Source organism: Tasmannia lanceolata, unplaced genomic scaffold, assembly GCF_043159265.1.
Source record: "Tasmannia lanceolata isolate RefF3 unplaced genomic scaffold, GAP_Taslan_0.1 ptg000054l, whole genome shotgun sequence".
Taxonomy (NCBI): Eukaryota; Viridiplantae; Streptophyta; class Magnoliopsida; order Canellales; family Winteraceae; genus Tasmannia; species Tasmannia lanceolata.
In genome coordinates, this window is record NW_027518731.1 from 3,553,609 (window position 1) to 3,568,990 (window position 15,382).

Sequence of the window (15,382 nt, forward strand, 5' to 3'; positions counted from 1 at the left end):
TGTTTTGGATTCTTCTTTATCTTTATGGCATAATCGTTTAGGACATGTAAATACTAGGAAAATGAATGATATGGTTAAGTTAACCTTAATTCCTAAATATGAAAATGACTTAGTAGATAGATGTAAAACATGCATGCAAACCAAGATAATTACTAAGTCATTTCCTAAAGTAGATAGAACTTCTAACTTGTTAGATTTAATTCATAGTGATGTATGTGACATTCATAGTGTTCCCACAAAGGGAGGTAAAAAGTACTTTGTTACATTTATTGATGATTATTCTAAGTACTGTTATGTTTATCTACTTAGTCATAAAGATGAGGTTTTAGAAAAATTTAAGATTTATAAAACTGAAGTAGAAAACCAATGTATAACAACCATTAAATGTCTCAGATCAGATAGAGGTGGTGAATATCACTTTCCTCATTTCTGTGAATCAGTAGGCATAGTCCATGAAACTTCTGCCCCTTATACACCACAACAAAATGGTGTAGCAGAAAGGAAGAATAGGACACTTACTGAAATGATTAATGCTATGCTTGTTAATTCTGGTTTAAATAAAAGTTTTTGGGGTGAAGCCTTACTTACAGCTTGTCACATTTTGAATAGGGTACCAAGTAAGAAATCTGATATAACCCCTTATGAATTGTGGAAGAAAAGGAAACCAAACTTAAGTTACCTTAAAGTTTAGGGTTGTAGATCTATAGTTAAAGTCCCTAAACCTAAGTTAAGGAAATTAGGTGAAAAGGGTATTGAGTGTATCTTTTTGGGATATGCTAGTCACAGTAAGGCCTATAGGTTCTTAGTTATAGAACCCAATGATTTTATAGATGTCAATACCATAATTGAATCTAGAGATGCCTTTTTCTATGAAAATAGGTTCACTTCAATTCCTAAAGAAATTGAACCTACAACTTCTGTAGATCATCATTTAGAATCACAAACAGAAGTTGGTGAACCTAGTGTACAACCTAGTAAAATAAGAAGAAGCTCAAGAGATAGAAGGGATAGGAGTTTTGGCCCTGACTTTGTAACCTACCTGGTAGAAGGGACAAGGGAAAAACTCCAAGGTTCTATCTTGTTAAACTTTAGCATAGAAAGTGACCCTCAAACCTATGGAGAAGCCATAAAGTCACAAGATGCTGCTTTTTGGAAAGAAGCAATTAATGACGAAATGGATTCTATCATGGGTAATAAAACTTGGATTTTGGTTGATCTACCACCTGGGTCTAAACCTATAGGATGTAAATGGATCTTCAAGAAGAAGATCAAAGTAGATGGGACCATAGAAAAGTTTAAGGCAAGGTTAGTTGCCAAAGGGTTTACTCAAAAACCCGGTATTGATTTCTTTGTCACATATGCACCTGTTGCTAGGATTTCTACCATTAGAGTGTTGATTGCCCTTGCTTCCATATACAAACTTCACATTCACCAGATGGATGTTAAAACCGCATTCTTAAATGGTGAACTTGATGAAGAAGTGTATATGGAACAACCTGAGGGATTTATTCTGCCAGGCCAAGAGCATAAAGTATGTAAGCTTATCAAATCTTTGTATGGGCTTAAGCAAGCCCCTAAACAATGGCATGAAAGATTTGATAAAGTCTTAGTGTCAAATGGTTATAAGATACATGAGTCAGATAAATGTATATACAGTAAATTTAAGGGTGGCAAAGGTGTTGTTATTTGTTTATATGTTGATGACATGTTAATTTTTTGTACTGATATTGCAAGCATTCAAAGTACTAAATCATATCTTTCTCAAAACTTTGATATGAAAGATATGAGTGAAGCTGATGTGATTTTGGGTATTAGAATCATAAGACAGAATAATGGTCTTATTCTAACACAATCACATTATATTGAGAAAGTTCTCAAAAAGTTTAACCATTTTGAATGTTCACCCATTTCAACACCTTTTGACCCAAATATAAAATTGTATCTTAATACTGGTAGGACTATCTCTCAACTAGGGTATGCTAGTGTAATTGGTAGTCTTATGTATGCTATGACTTGTACTAGGCCAGACATAGCATATGCTGTAGGTAAACTTAGTAGGTTTACCAGTAATCCTAGTTTTTCTCATTGGAATGCAGTCTATAGAGTTTTAAAATATTTAAAGAAAACTATAGACTATGGTTTATGTTATAGTGGGTATCCAACTGTAATAGAAGGATACTCTGATGCTAGTTGGATAACTGAGCGTATAGACCATTTATCAACCAGTGGGTGGATTTTCACCCTTGGTGGGGGAGCAGTCTCCTGGGCCTCTAAGAAACAGACATGCATAACAACTTCAACTATGGAAGCAGAGTTTATAGCTCTGGCAGCATGCTGTAAAGAGGCGGAATGGCTTCGGAATTTGTTATTGGAAATTCCGTTATGGTCTAAACCAATGCCATCGATTTATGTCCATTGTGATAGTCAGGCCACACTATCAAGGGCATATAATCATGTTTATAATGGTAAGTCCAGACATATAGGACTTAGACATAGTGCTATAAGAGAGTTACTTACTAATGGAGTAGTAACTATTGATTTTGTGAGATCGAGCCAAAACTTGGCCGATCCATTCACTAAAGCTCTTGCAAGAGATCTGGTGTGTAAAACATCATTAGGGATGGGGTTAAAGCCATTAACCAATAGTCACCAATGATGGAACATCAACTCAACACTTGAATAAACATCAAGTCTTGAGTTCAATGAGTCCAAGTACATCATATGGAGTGACTGCAAGCACTATAATCTGTATTATTTGCCATCCCAAGGTAAAGTGCTTGGTACCTGTAATGTTTAAAAGGAGAAGGCTGAGTATTTAAACTCTTAATAGGCTTATAACATAGTGTTGGAGTGTTTTAGTTACAGGGGCACTCTTGATAAGCCTACCTATGTAAGTGTGGAAGTGGTGCCGCTTCCTATGAGACCTGGCTAGTCTCTAGAGCGCTCATGAAACCAAGATATAGACACAAGGCCAGTACATGTGTCGGTTTTAGAAATTGCCCAAAGAGGTGAAATCTTGTGTGTGAGACGTATCCGGTTAACCAAATAGAATAGCTAGTTCAAAGATACGTCTACTATGCAATTCTGGTTAACTTTGATATGTCCTCACTAAGTAAAGGTTCAAATCGAGAGATACCTTCATCTATGCATAAGATTTCCAAGCCTGATGAGAAAATTTTCTTTGATTTTGAAAATGGTGGGGGATTGTTAGTGATTTTGCATTTTCAAAATCATGTATATTACATGTTTTAGTGTTTTGGAAAATGTTTTATCAAAAGTGTTTGGGAAAAAGAAAAAGTTTTCTTGGAAATATTTGCTTTTACAAAAGGATGTAGAAGTGTAGTTGAAAAAGATAGTTCCACATCGGATGAGAGAAAAGAAAGAGAAGGGCTTATAAAGCACTACCTTTTCTAACTCTTGTTGATTGCACATTGGGTTGAACCCATGGTTGGACCCGCGGGACGGTGCAACGCACCGTTCGCACACGCGCACGCGCACGCGCGCGCGCGGCGTGGGCAATGGGCTATAGGGCGCATAGTGGCGCTTTTTTGGCGCTTTTTTAGGCGCACTTTGCACTTCGCACGTACGCAACGTCGCGAGGAGCGATTGGAGCCTTTAATTTTTCCAGATTTGATCTGCACCGTTGGATCAAGATGAAGATGGACCGGTCGGATGGGTGGGTCAAATGGTTCGCAGGCCCATCAAGCCGAATGGTTCAGTTGGGTTGGGCTTCGGTTCGGGCCTAACGGTGGGCCCGTTTCGGTTCGGGCCTAACGGTCGGCCCAACGGGCCCATGACTCCAACGGTCAAAGGGTGTGATCAAATGGGTTGTGTCCCTTTCCCCAACGGTCATGTGCCAAGGGGGTGCGATCCACACCATAGATGATTGATCTAATGATGACTGGGTTGGAAAGAGGTTTTACTCAAGCCAACAGTCACATCTAGGATCGATCAGGACCGTTCAATATCAATGGGTGCGATCTAACGGTCAGATTTCAAACATTCTGGAAAGGTGCCCTGTAGAGGTGTTTTTCACACTGAAAAGACACCAGATGGTCTATAAAAATGTGCAAACTTCAGTCATTTCATATAGAAATCGAATTGGCAATTCTGACTGACTTTACACTCTCTTCTACACTCCTACTAAAATCCCCAAGTATTTCTACATACTGTTTTTCTTTTGTTTACTGTTCTAGATACTGTTTTTCTGCAGAAACAGAATCTAGAGATTTCTCTAAGGCTTGAAATTTCGGAAGGGCATTTCGGGTTTGATTCCGCTAGTGCTACGCGTCATCAAACATTAGTAGGGCTTCCCTACTAGGCTTCATTGTATCTTGGAGGCAATTCGCGGATCCCCTTTGCACACTACTAGTGGGGGCGAATCTTGTCTTAAGGAAAGTGATATCACGCCTTGAAGCAACAAGTTTCTGTTTTCTATCATCAACAGTACCCTCAACAAATTTTCCAACAAAGCCATGCGTACCTTTTAGAAAACATGTTGTTTGAAGTAGCATCGTCTTCCTAGCCATCTGATTGATTTAATCTTCCAGATAGCCTAGTACTAGAGATTAAGGTAGAAAAGAGAAATTAAAAATAAAAATTCCACTCGACCATGGCTGTGGTGGAGGTGGTGTCGAATCAACAAAATCTCAAGACAGGTAATGCCTAGGGAAGAATGTACAAGAAGTTCAAACCAATAAAACATGCAAAAAACATGTGATCATCAGATGTGGACAAGTGAAGAGATGAGAGAATCTCAACTAGAAGAATATGCAGGTGAAGAATTTATGCCTAGAAGATGTCGAGTTGGTACTTCAATCCAAAGTTTGTAGATGCGACATTTGCAGCAACAACAAATGACGAAATTTGTATTATGGAACTGAAGTCTTTTGAAGAAGCTCATTAAGGTTCACCGAACTCTTTGAAATCGGATCGCCATTCTGATGTAGACCAAGTCCCCGATCAAAGCTTCTAGGGCCTTTTTGATAGAGTAGGGGTAATTAATTAGTATTTTTCTTGTATTGATTACGGATATTTTGTAATAATTGTGAGATATTAGGAATATTCGTAGTGACGGTGAATTGTAATTTGTGAGAAAAGTCGGAGAGGTTCTGTAGTGAGGGCATGATTATAGTAGAATTGGAGGAATAGAAGGGCTGAAGGATGTGAGGGAATGATGTAGAAGGGGACCAAAAGGGATGATCGATCGAGAGGACTCGGGAACCAGCCAAAAAGGTCACCGGAGGTCTGCTGGCCGAAAACCAGCCAAGGCAAGTCGACCAGCAGTTTGAAAACAGATGACTACTGACCGTTGGATCAAATTCAAACATTACGGGGTGATCCACTATAGTCGCCTAACGATTCAAAACATATATATGGACGATGACCCAAAAATAGCCCAGTCACGGGTGACATGCCTTTTTCCAACATTTTCCAAAAATACCTCAATTTCCATGTTTCTTCACAACTTCCACCTTAAATATCTCCTTCTCTAACCATCAGATCATCTTTAGACTTTACCGGGTGGTCCCTTGATTAATGGACATCATGAAGGAATCAACCGATCATCATCGAAAAAATATCCGGTTGAGGGTGGAAAATTCCTTTTGCCATGACTGCCCGATAACTTGTATTTCTCATGAAACCATGTATTTCCAATGATTTCTTTGATTTTAAATCCCTGCAACCTTAGGCATTGATACCAAATGTTATAAGAGGAAACTGATTGTGCGCTCGAGCACATATAAGCTTATATGCTCTCGATTGCACAAACACATGGGTCCCACATTTTTTGTGGTGATCCAAACCATTCATCTGCAAGGCCCCATCATAATTAGGGTGTGTACCAAAAATCAAGTCTATTGGATCATCCTAATCCTTCCAAAAGTGGAGGAAAAAATGGGCAGATTCATGGACAAGCAGTGTTTGTCGATTTTAACCTCCACTTTTGGATGGGTTAGAATGATCCTATGGAGCTGATTTTTGGTACACACGCTATCTTTGTAAGAGCCTTTCAAATGAATTTGTGGGCCCACATGAGTTTTGTGTACTCGAGCCCATATAGGTATATGGGCTCGAGCACACAATCACTTTCCTCGCGTTATAAACATAAATCTTTACTCGGTTGGTCACTTGCGGCAATATCGTCGGCTATCAAAATCAAAGAGTTTTCAGTTGTTAGATAGAGATAGAAAGAATACGGCTAGCCATGTGGACTGTGAATGTACCAGGTATGCTTGTACACTTTTGCTTGAATAAGAAACGCCCCAAGGCTTTTCTCCCCTCTCTACTCTTAGAAACCGATGAAGGCACTTACTTGCCTTTTACCATCCTGCAAATGCAAAGAATGTTGGCATATTTCAGAATGCCACGTGGCATCAAAAGGGCTTACGCCGAGGCCAACAAGAATGCGCGCGCACGTTCTAACAAATATCTATTACCTTACATTTGGGGTTTTAGGCAAGGAGGCGGAGGAAAGTTTCCTATTCAAGAGGATCGATTGATTTTGGTTTGTTTTCCGCCCCCGTTTTTTAAATTTTTTTTTTTTGGTCTTACTTCCTCACCTCTTCTTCTCTTTTCCCCCTATGTGTTTATGTGTGTGATTTTGGATCTTAGATTTATGAATTTGATTTATTAGGTCAGGATTATTTTTATTTAAAATTGCCTGATTAGCTGTATAGTTTTTAATAAGATTTGGCGTTAGGGTTGATATCGTGTGCATGCAATTTTCATCTGTCTATCGCCTGCATTTTTTTTTATTCCTAGATGGTTTTATTGATTTTGGATTTGAAACTGTGTTGTTGTGCTGCCCAGAATGACGTGATGCAGAGGGTGAGGTGCTGGGAAGACAAGGTTGGTTGTTTTCATCTTTAGTTTATATTATCTAATCTTTGGTTTTATTTACCTTTTGTTTTTCTCCTCTGCTTTCTGGTTATTGCCTGTGAAATGGTACTAAGAAGTCAACTTATGTGAGGCACACTGATCGGACCTCTGATATCTACATGTTAGTAGTGGTGTATATGGGGTTAGTTAGTACATAGTTGTAGGTATGTGTTTTAGAGTTATGGGTGTTAGTTATGGCTTATATGTTTAGGGTAGTAGGTGTTAGTGTTTGGGGGAAACACGGATATACCGCGGCGGATACACTTTCCCCCTTCTCTCTGTGAATCAAGAAAATAGCCAAGAACAAGAAACTACAAAGCACAGAAAGCAATCCACCACGCAAATCAAGAACACAAGATTTAACGTGGAAAACCCTTCGATGTGAAGGGAAAACCCACGGGACAAACTCTAAAAGAAATCCACTAAGGAAAGAGAAATACAAATTCTTTCTTCTCAAGTTTCCCAAAAACTTGAGGTATACAACAAGAATAGAAGGGAAACAATAAAAATCTTAGAGGAAATACGGGTTACCTCACAAACCCCTTCCAAGAGAATGTTTTCCCACTTCAAAAAACCATGTGTGTGAGAGATCTTCTTCTTCTCTTCCAAGAACCACTCCAAAACCCTAGGTTTTGACTCCTTTTTCCCTCTTCCTTCTTGCCCAAGCAAAGACTTCAATTTTCAATAGATTAGGTTTACAAACCCTCTTTAGGATTTTTGCTTCAAAGCAAAAGCCTAGATGGCACAAGAGAAGACCCCTTTTTTTCTTATCTCTCTTTCTCCTATCCCTTTTTTTTCTTTTGTTTCACACTTCAAACCCACTCTCACGACTCTGTTTTTGAGTGAGGAGTGAGAGGGGTGGGGCCTACTTTATGAGGTGGACCCAACACAGTTAGTTAGTGATGATGTGTATTGTAAGTGGGGAAAATGGATAGTTGATGTGTAACTACCTTTGTGTTTGGATTGAAGTAGTTGTATTACAATGGAGAAAAAGAAAATTTTACAGCAAAGAAAACTTGTTTTATGAGAGTCATGGTTTCTCTGCCCTTCTTTTCTATTTTATCTTTGTTTATTTTTGTTATGGCCAATTAGGCACATGGCAGCCTCACTCACGTGTTATTATTAGTATGATCTGTACCTTTCATCTGGTATTTAAGCATCCGGTCTTTAAGGAGATGCCATAGCATGAAAATAATACCAAATTAAATGATCCTAAATATCTAGACTTGAGGGCTAAAATGTGGAAATTGCTTTGTACCATTTCTTTACATACTTTGTACCTTTTACTAGGGGTGGCCAGAACCGAACCAGAACCGAAGAACCGAACCGGAACCGAACTGTAAAAAAATATTTTTGGTCCGGTTCGGTTCCATTGATGAAGAACCGAAAAATTTCGGTTCGGTTCCGGGTCTAATGTTCTCGGTTCGGTTCCGGAACCGAAGAACTGAACTTTGAATATATATATATATATATATATATATATATATATATATATAATATTTTTATATTTCTATTATACATATACTTAATAATATAAATTACTTATAATATTAATAAGTAATAGTTAATACTATTCTTATAATAAGAAAGTAACTTATATTATAACTTTAATTAAAAGTTTTTATAAATTATAATTAATAATTAATAATTACCCATTAGAACCGAAGAACCGAACCGGACCGAACCGATTATGTTCGGTTCGGTCCTACTGTGTAGTACGGTTCGGTTCGGTTCTTACGGTTCATGGAACCGAGAACCGAGAACCGAAAAAAAATGAACCGAGAACCGAGAACCAAACCGGTTGGCCACCCCTACCTTTTACTCCTTCATGAATGTTTAAATGATTCTAAATATTCTAAAAAAAGCTTTGCTAGAAAATTTTAGTGGTGGAAGTTACAGTTGCAAGTTGAGGGGTGGAGTCAGGGTCAACCCAGTTCTTTACAGTTGCAAGTTGCTAGAAAATGTTCGTTGGTCGGGTTGTAGATTGAACGAGAAACCTCCCGGGGATGGGAGCCTACCAATAACACCGAAGCAATATCACATTTATAGTTTGCAAACGATGCACCGATATTCACCATTCATGAAGACCCGCAATATTCTACAAATCTCAAAAGAATCTTCAGAAGGCTCAAAATGGCGTCGGGTTTGAAAATTAACTATGTCAAAAATCTTCTTGTCGGGATTAACATGCAACTGGATGAGGTGGCCCCCCACGCCTCTCTTCTCTTGAGTGCATGAAAGAGGAATTTCCGATAATCTACGTTATCCTCCCATTGGGTTATGAAATTCCTAAAGCAACTCTTTGGGACCCAATAATTGAGAGCATTGAAAGAACATTGGCAACATGGAAAAGGAAATACATATCCTTTGGGTGTAGAATAGTGCTCGTAAAAGCGGTCTTGGACAATATGCCCGTATATTACTTGTCCCGCTGTAAAATCCCAGTAAAGGTGGCAAAAATAATTAAGAAGATGCACAAGGATTTTCTGTGGGAAGGAAAGGAGCACTCTAGCAAAGTTAAACATGTCATGTGCTGGAAAAAGGTGTGCAGGTCAAAGGGATACACTGGAATTGGGCTCGGAAAGATCAGATTAAGGAAGAAAGGTTGCAAATGACTTTGGGGATTCGGGGAAGAAACAGAAACACCATGGCATCAAATCACTGGGGATAAATACAGGAGATGATGGAGGGATTGGGAGAGTAGGAGCCCTAGTTCATGCAAAGGTTCGGGATCATGGAAGGCAATTGCATGTCAAGACCGTTGTATGAACCCCCGGTCAGGTTTAGTGTGGGTAGGGCTAGGGACTTGGTTTTGGGTAGATCTATGGTTAGGTGATTCTGTTTTATGCCATCCTCTCCCGAGCTTGTTCCCCCCCTAGCAACCAATAGAGGGACGAGAGTTTGTGACAATAGAGGAGGAGAGGGGGAGAGGGGGCGTAGGATGGGGTGGGGGAGGTGGTATGCGTAGTCAGACTTAGAAGGAACCTTAAAGACAGTGAGATTTGCAGCTTTCCTCCCTTCTTGAGCGCTTAGCCTCACATTAATGCTCCCCTTTCATATCTGACCATAGAGTATGCTCCCCTGGTCCTGACTGTTGTTTCTTTGTTCGCTCTTTTTTTCTACATGTCAACGAGTAGGGATAAATCCAGGTCACGGTTTTTAATCTGTTTCCTCTTTTTTCTACAAGTTGACGTGTAGGGATAAATCCAGGTCCCTTTTCAATTGCATTTTGGAGATCAGTGGCGCCCCAGAGTGGCAGCGTTCACATGGACGGTGACAGAAAGAAGAATCAACATGTGCGATCATCTTAAGAAAAGAAAGTTCCATTTGGCAAGCTAGTGTGTGCTTTGCTGCTAGAGGAAGAGTCACCAGATCATTTATTATTGCATTGCCCCTTTGCGAATCAAATTTGGAACGTATTTCTAAAAGTTTCACCATGGATTGGGTCCCCATGAGATCAATAAAGAGAACATCCTAAAGAGAACCATCCTAAATTGAAGTGGTGGCCCTTTTGGCGAGGTGGGGAGTGCACTTTGGCCGCTTCTCCTCTATGCAATTACATGACAAATTTAGAGAGAAAGAAATGATTGCATCTTTTAAGATAAAGCTAAGTGGATGGGAAGGGATCATCTTGGAAATCAAGGTGCACATAGTGACGTGGTTAAGACAACATAAGCTACTATCATGGTACAGTATGGGTGACATCTTGCACAACTGGAAAACAATCATCTTTGAGAAAGGGATGAAGTGCGTGGCTGCTCCTAGTTGGCTACCCCATCCCCCGGGTTGGGTTAAGCTCAACTTTGATGTAGCTTGCTTGGTAAATCCAGAAAGGCAGGAATCAACAGAATCTTTCAGGACAATAAAGGGAACACCATACAATCCTTTTCAGGTCCAGCAGGGATTTGCGATTCTAATGAGGTGGAGGTGAAAGCTCTTCTTTGCAGTCTCAAAGCTCTTCTTTCTTGACCATTAATCATTGAAGGTGACTCTTCAAATGCCTTGGGGTGGGCTGCAGGTAAGACCCGTGGACCTCGGAAGCTGTCCAACATAATCACGGAGATTTGTGATCTTTGTAGGGCGGTGTGGCCAGATTTCAATCTCATGAAACAGATTGCTAATGCCATTGCTGACAAGCTAGCGAAAGAAGGGTTAGAAAAGAAGGATGTTATATTTTCTAGCGCTTTAACGATGTAATCTGTTGTGGTTTAAGTCTTGGAATGTTAGCTGCTGCATACATGGAGTGGGATATCTTGTCCCAGGTTTTTGTATCTGATGGGTTTGCCAGAGCTGTTATGGTGTCCTCCCCTGATTGAGATGGCTGAGGCCCAGATCATGTCATGGTTGTTATATCTCTACTCATAACCAGCTTTGTATATAAGAGTTTTTAGTATTCAGTTTCTGTTTTTTCTAATAAATTTTCTACCAATCAAAAAATAAAAATAATAAATTTTCAATTCTTTCTCTGTTCCGCAAAATCTAGACTTCCAATTGGCCTTGTTGTTGATCAGAAGACAGATGTTTTGCAATTGATTCGAAAAGACCAAAGATGCAAACCTCACTTTGTTAAGCTTTCGGTTTGCTGATTAGTCTTGTGTCTTAATCACAAATTGAATGTATTGCCTTGTCTTTCTAGGCGGCTCCGCATAAAAGCTTGTTATTAGTACTGCTAGTTTCATGAATCAGGATTTTGGGACGTGCATCCCACAAGAGAAGCTTGATGCCTTTTGCTTTATGTAGTACCCTTTAAACGTTAATAAACCTCCTTGACTATCCTTGGACTTGATATCTTAGATTCAATAAGGGTTGCACTACAATCCCTACATCCCAGGTGGTGCCATGGTTTGAAATTTCGACTGAAACTGACACAAAATGACCAAAATATTTTCATTTTCACCCCCACCGAAACCAAAACCAAAACCGAAATGACTGAAACTCATAAACCCAAAGGATAAGTGTAATAGTGGTATACTATATCAATATCTCTTACATAATTATTATATTTATATAAATTGCATGTGAATTGTTGTTTATATATTACGTATAATTATTTATATGAATTACATGTGAAATTTTCTAGTATTAAATTATCAGACATGTGTGACAGTGCATGTCACTAGGTGATCAATGTTTTAAGACCATTATGGATAGTTGTCTTGCTAATGTTATGGTTTCGAAGTTTGTATTTGCACTTATTCTAGCATTTATAGAAGTTTTGTCTTTAAATTCTATCATCTCCTTCTCTTCCAAAAAAAAAAAGAAGAAATCTTTCATCTTCATATGTTTCCATATGTTTTTACAGGATTTCTACCGAAATTTCCAAGGAAACCGGAAGGTTTCCATTTCTATGACGATCAAAACCGAAACCGAAATTTAAAACCTTGGGTGGTGCAATAGCTATGCCTAAAATGCTTATTGGCTGTCCATTGAGTATGAAGATGGTACTCCTGCAACTGAATCCCAGGTATTCTTCCAATCTTTAATCTTTCAGTCAAGAACTTTACAATCTTGTGTTTCTTCACTTTAATTATCACTCAAACAAAGATTATGAGGCTCATATTCCTCTCTCTATTTGGCTATGTAGATGGGGAAAGATGTTGTAACATTTTTGTCATGGGCTGAGGAACCTGAGATGGAAGAGAGAAAATTGGTAAACCTGGGCCTTTACTCATGCATGCAAGTTTCAGAGTCTATTGTTAAGGACTTAAAACTATGATGGGATTTCTTGTGTGCAGATGGGTTTTAAATGGTTATTTGTTCTATCTCTTGATCTTTTCGAAGCAACTCATTACTGACGCTTGAGGTGGTCGGTTCTCAAGTCCCAGAAACTGATTGTTCATGTTGTTGACTGGCGTTCTCTACTCTTGTTTCCATACTACAATGTGAGAGAGGATCTGAATGAGTTATTGATTTGGGACCACATTGCTCACATACATGTTACAACATGTCCTGCTATAGTGCTATTAAAACAATGCCAGATGTGAAGGGTTGGATCCCATTCCCCTCAAGTAATTTTTTTTTCTTTTTATAAAGCTATCTTGTTTCATAAGTATCTTTATTCTGTCAGTGTTTAAATAATCTTCTGCATTAATATATTGCAATTCATTTATCATTTTCTTCAGATTTTCCTTTTTTTTATTTCACACTTAATTTTCTGATGGCACCTTTAGTAACTCATGAGGTATGTTGCGTTGCCTTGGAATGTAGCTCGCCTGTTTGGTTCTTATAGACGGGCCGCTTCACCCCCATTGTCATTATCATTCGACACATTCTGGAAAATGGTAACTTCCTCAGAAAGTATAAATACTATACCAATTCTTTTGTCTCACCAATTCCTAACTCTCTATTTGAAAATTTTGGTTAAGGTAGCTCTGAGAATTGAAAAGCTATAGAGGGATTTCCTATGGGATGGGAACGGACAATCTAGAAAATTAAGACACCTAATGGATTGGGAGAGGGTAACCAAATTAAAGAAGGATGGAGGGGGAATTGGGAACCTAAGGATGCACAAGAAGTCTTTACCGGGAAAATTGCTATGGCGGTATGGAAATGGAAAGATGGCTCTCTGGCACTGTGTGGCCGGTTCCAAATATGGGTTGGAATGGGGGGATTGGAGCATTAAGAAACCAGTAAGCGGGAAGGGATCGAGTTCTTAGAAATCCATTTGCTCGGTCAAGGAAGAATTTGATCAAAAGATACGATATAAGGTGGGGAAAGGTACGAAAGTAAGATTATGGCTGGACCTTTGGTGTGGCAAAGCAGTGCTCTCTGTGGAGTACCCGAGGTTATTCCGAATTGCAGTAAGACCTGAAGCAACGGTGGCGGACTACCTGGTATGAGAGGGGCAGATGGGAAAAGGGTTCTGGGACATTCGATTACGAAGAGATCTTAAGGACATGGAAATTCAGGACCTTCAACAACTTCTAGCACAATTACATTCGGTATATTGTTCTAATTTCAAAGACGATGAGCGGATATGGTCACCATAACAGAATGGTGAATTCAAGGCCAAGTCCTTTTTTGCGACACTAAATATAGGTCAGAAGTCAGATAAGAGGCGCATTTGGAAATCCCTTGCTCCTCCAAGAGTAGTAGCTTTTGGGTGGACGTTGGTGCATAGAAAAATCGATACTTGCGATAGGCTAAAAATGAGGCATTTCAGCCTCGCAAGTATGTGTGTCCTTTGTCATCAGAATGAAGACATTGGATCATCTGATGCTGCATTGTCCCTTCTCTTATCAATTATGGTTGAGCGCAATTGGAGCTTTTGGAATGACCTGGGTTTGCCCGAGCTCTATTAATTCACTTATGATTAACTGGCCAAACGCGCCTTTTGGGAAAACTGGTAAGTTACTATGGTTCACTTTCCCTTACGCTATTGTCTGGAATATATGGAAGGAAAGGAACAAACGTATCTTTGAAGATCAAAGCAGGACACCTGGACGGTTGGCGACTGACATCGAGGTCGAACTTATTTCGGAGGCAAAGATAAAGAAGAAAATCCCCTACAGGGTGGAGGATTTGGTAAGGAATTGGTGGTCAATCATTTGGGATAGAACGATCCGAACCAACCTAAGCTGAAATGGATGGCCCCACCATGTGGGTGGTTCAAGCTCAACTTTGATTGAAGCTCTATTGGTAACCCGGGGAAGGCAGGCACTGGGGTCTGATTAGAGATGACAAACAAACTACTATAATGTCATTCCAAGGCTCAATTGGGATATGTGATTCGAATGAGGCTGAAATCAGGGCTCTTCTTTTCGGATTGCGATGGGCATATGAGAAGAACCAACGACCATTAATAGTTGAGGGAGACTCGACAAATGCGATGGCTTGGGCATCGGGTACCTCAAAGGGTCCCTTGTGACTACAAGATCTAATAGCGGAAACGCTCGATCTTATAAGGTTGTTGAACCCTAGGATTGAGCATCGAAAGAGATCGGCAAATGAGGAGGTGGATGGACTAGCTAAATCAGGAGTTCTGAGGGCAGAAATGGTAGTTGTTAGTTCTTTGTAAACACTTGAGGGTATGTTTCTGGATCAATGATCCCTATTTTGTAATATGGAGGGGACAACTTGTCCCAACTAATATTCAATAAATTGTCAATTTTCAAAAAAAAAAAAAAAAAAACTCTCTATTTGACCAACAGTGTAATAATCGACTCTAAACTTGCTCAAGGCTAGAAAATGTGTTCATATTCAGTCCTTTTAGCAGCGGCCTGATCATCAATATGCTTAATGGATTGGATCCACCTCATGTCTTGGTTACTATCGGTTCGGATCCCTTATTGGTCAGTTGCTTTTCATAATGCCTTTTTTTTATCCCACTTTCCAAGTTTGGGTCACTACTATAGATGTCGAATCAGACCATCCATCGATCAGAGCGTCTTAGATTTTACTTATGTCTTACATGTTAGGGCATACAATTGTGCAATGGAAGAGGGAAGAAACTCAGAGATGGAGAGATTTTCATTGAAATGAATTGCAGGAAAATGAAATG

The 15,382-nt window shown here is 39.4% G+C and overlaps 1 long non-coding RNA gene across 3 annotated transcripts; it reads left to right on the plus strand.

Moving 5' to 3' along the window:
- The first annotated feature begins 6,120 nt into the window (after positions 1–6,120).
- LOC143864724 (uncharacterized) lies at positions 6,121–15,084 on the plus strand. Of its 3 annotated transcripts, XR_013241345.1 has the most exons (7): positions 6,121–6,508; positions 6,814–6,852; positions 12,185–12,346; positions 12,467–12,532; positions 12,618–12,890; positions 13,090–13,163; positions 13,252–15,084. It is a non-coding gene; the product is annotated as an uncharacterized LOC143864724 (long non-coding RNA). The 3 variants fall into 3 exon arrangements; XR_013241344.1 differs by having other exon boundaries at positions 12,467–12,890; positions 13,248–15,084; XR_013241343.1 differs by having other exon boundaries at positions 12,467–12,890.
- Positions 15,085–15,382: the final 298 nt, after the last annotated feature.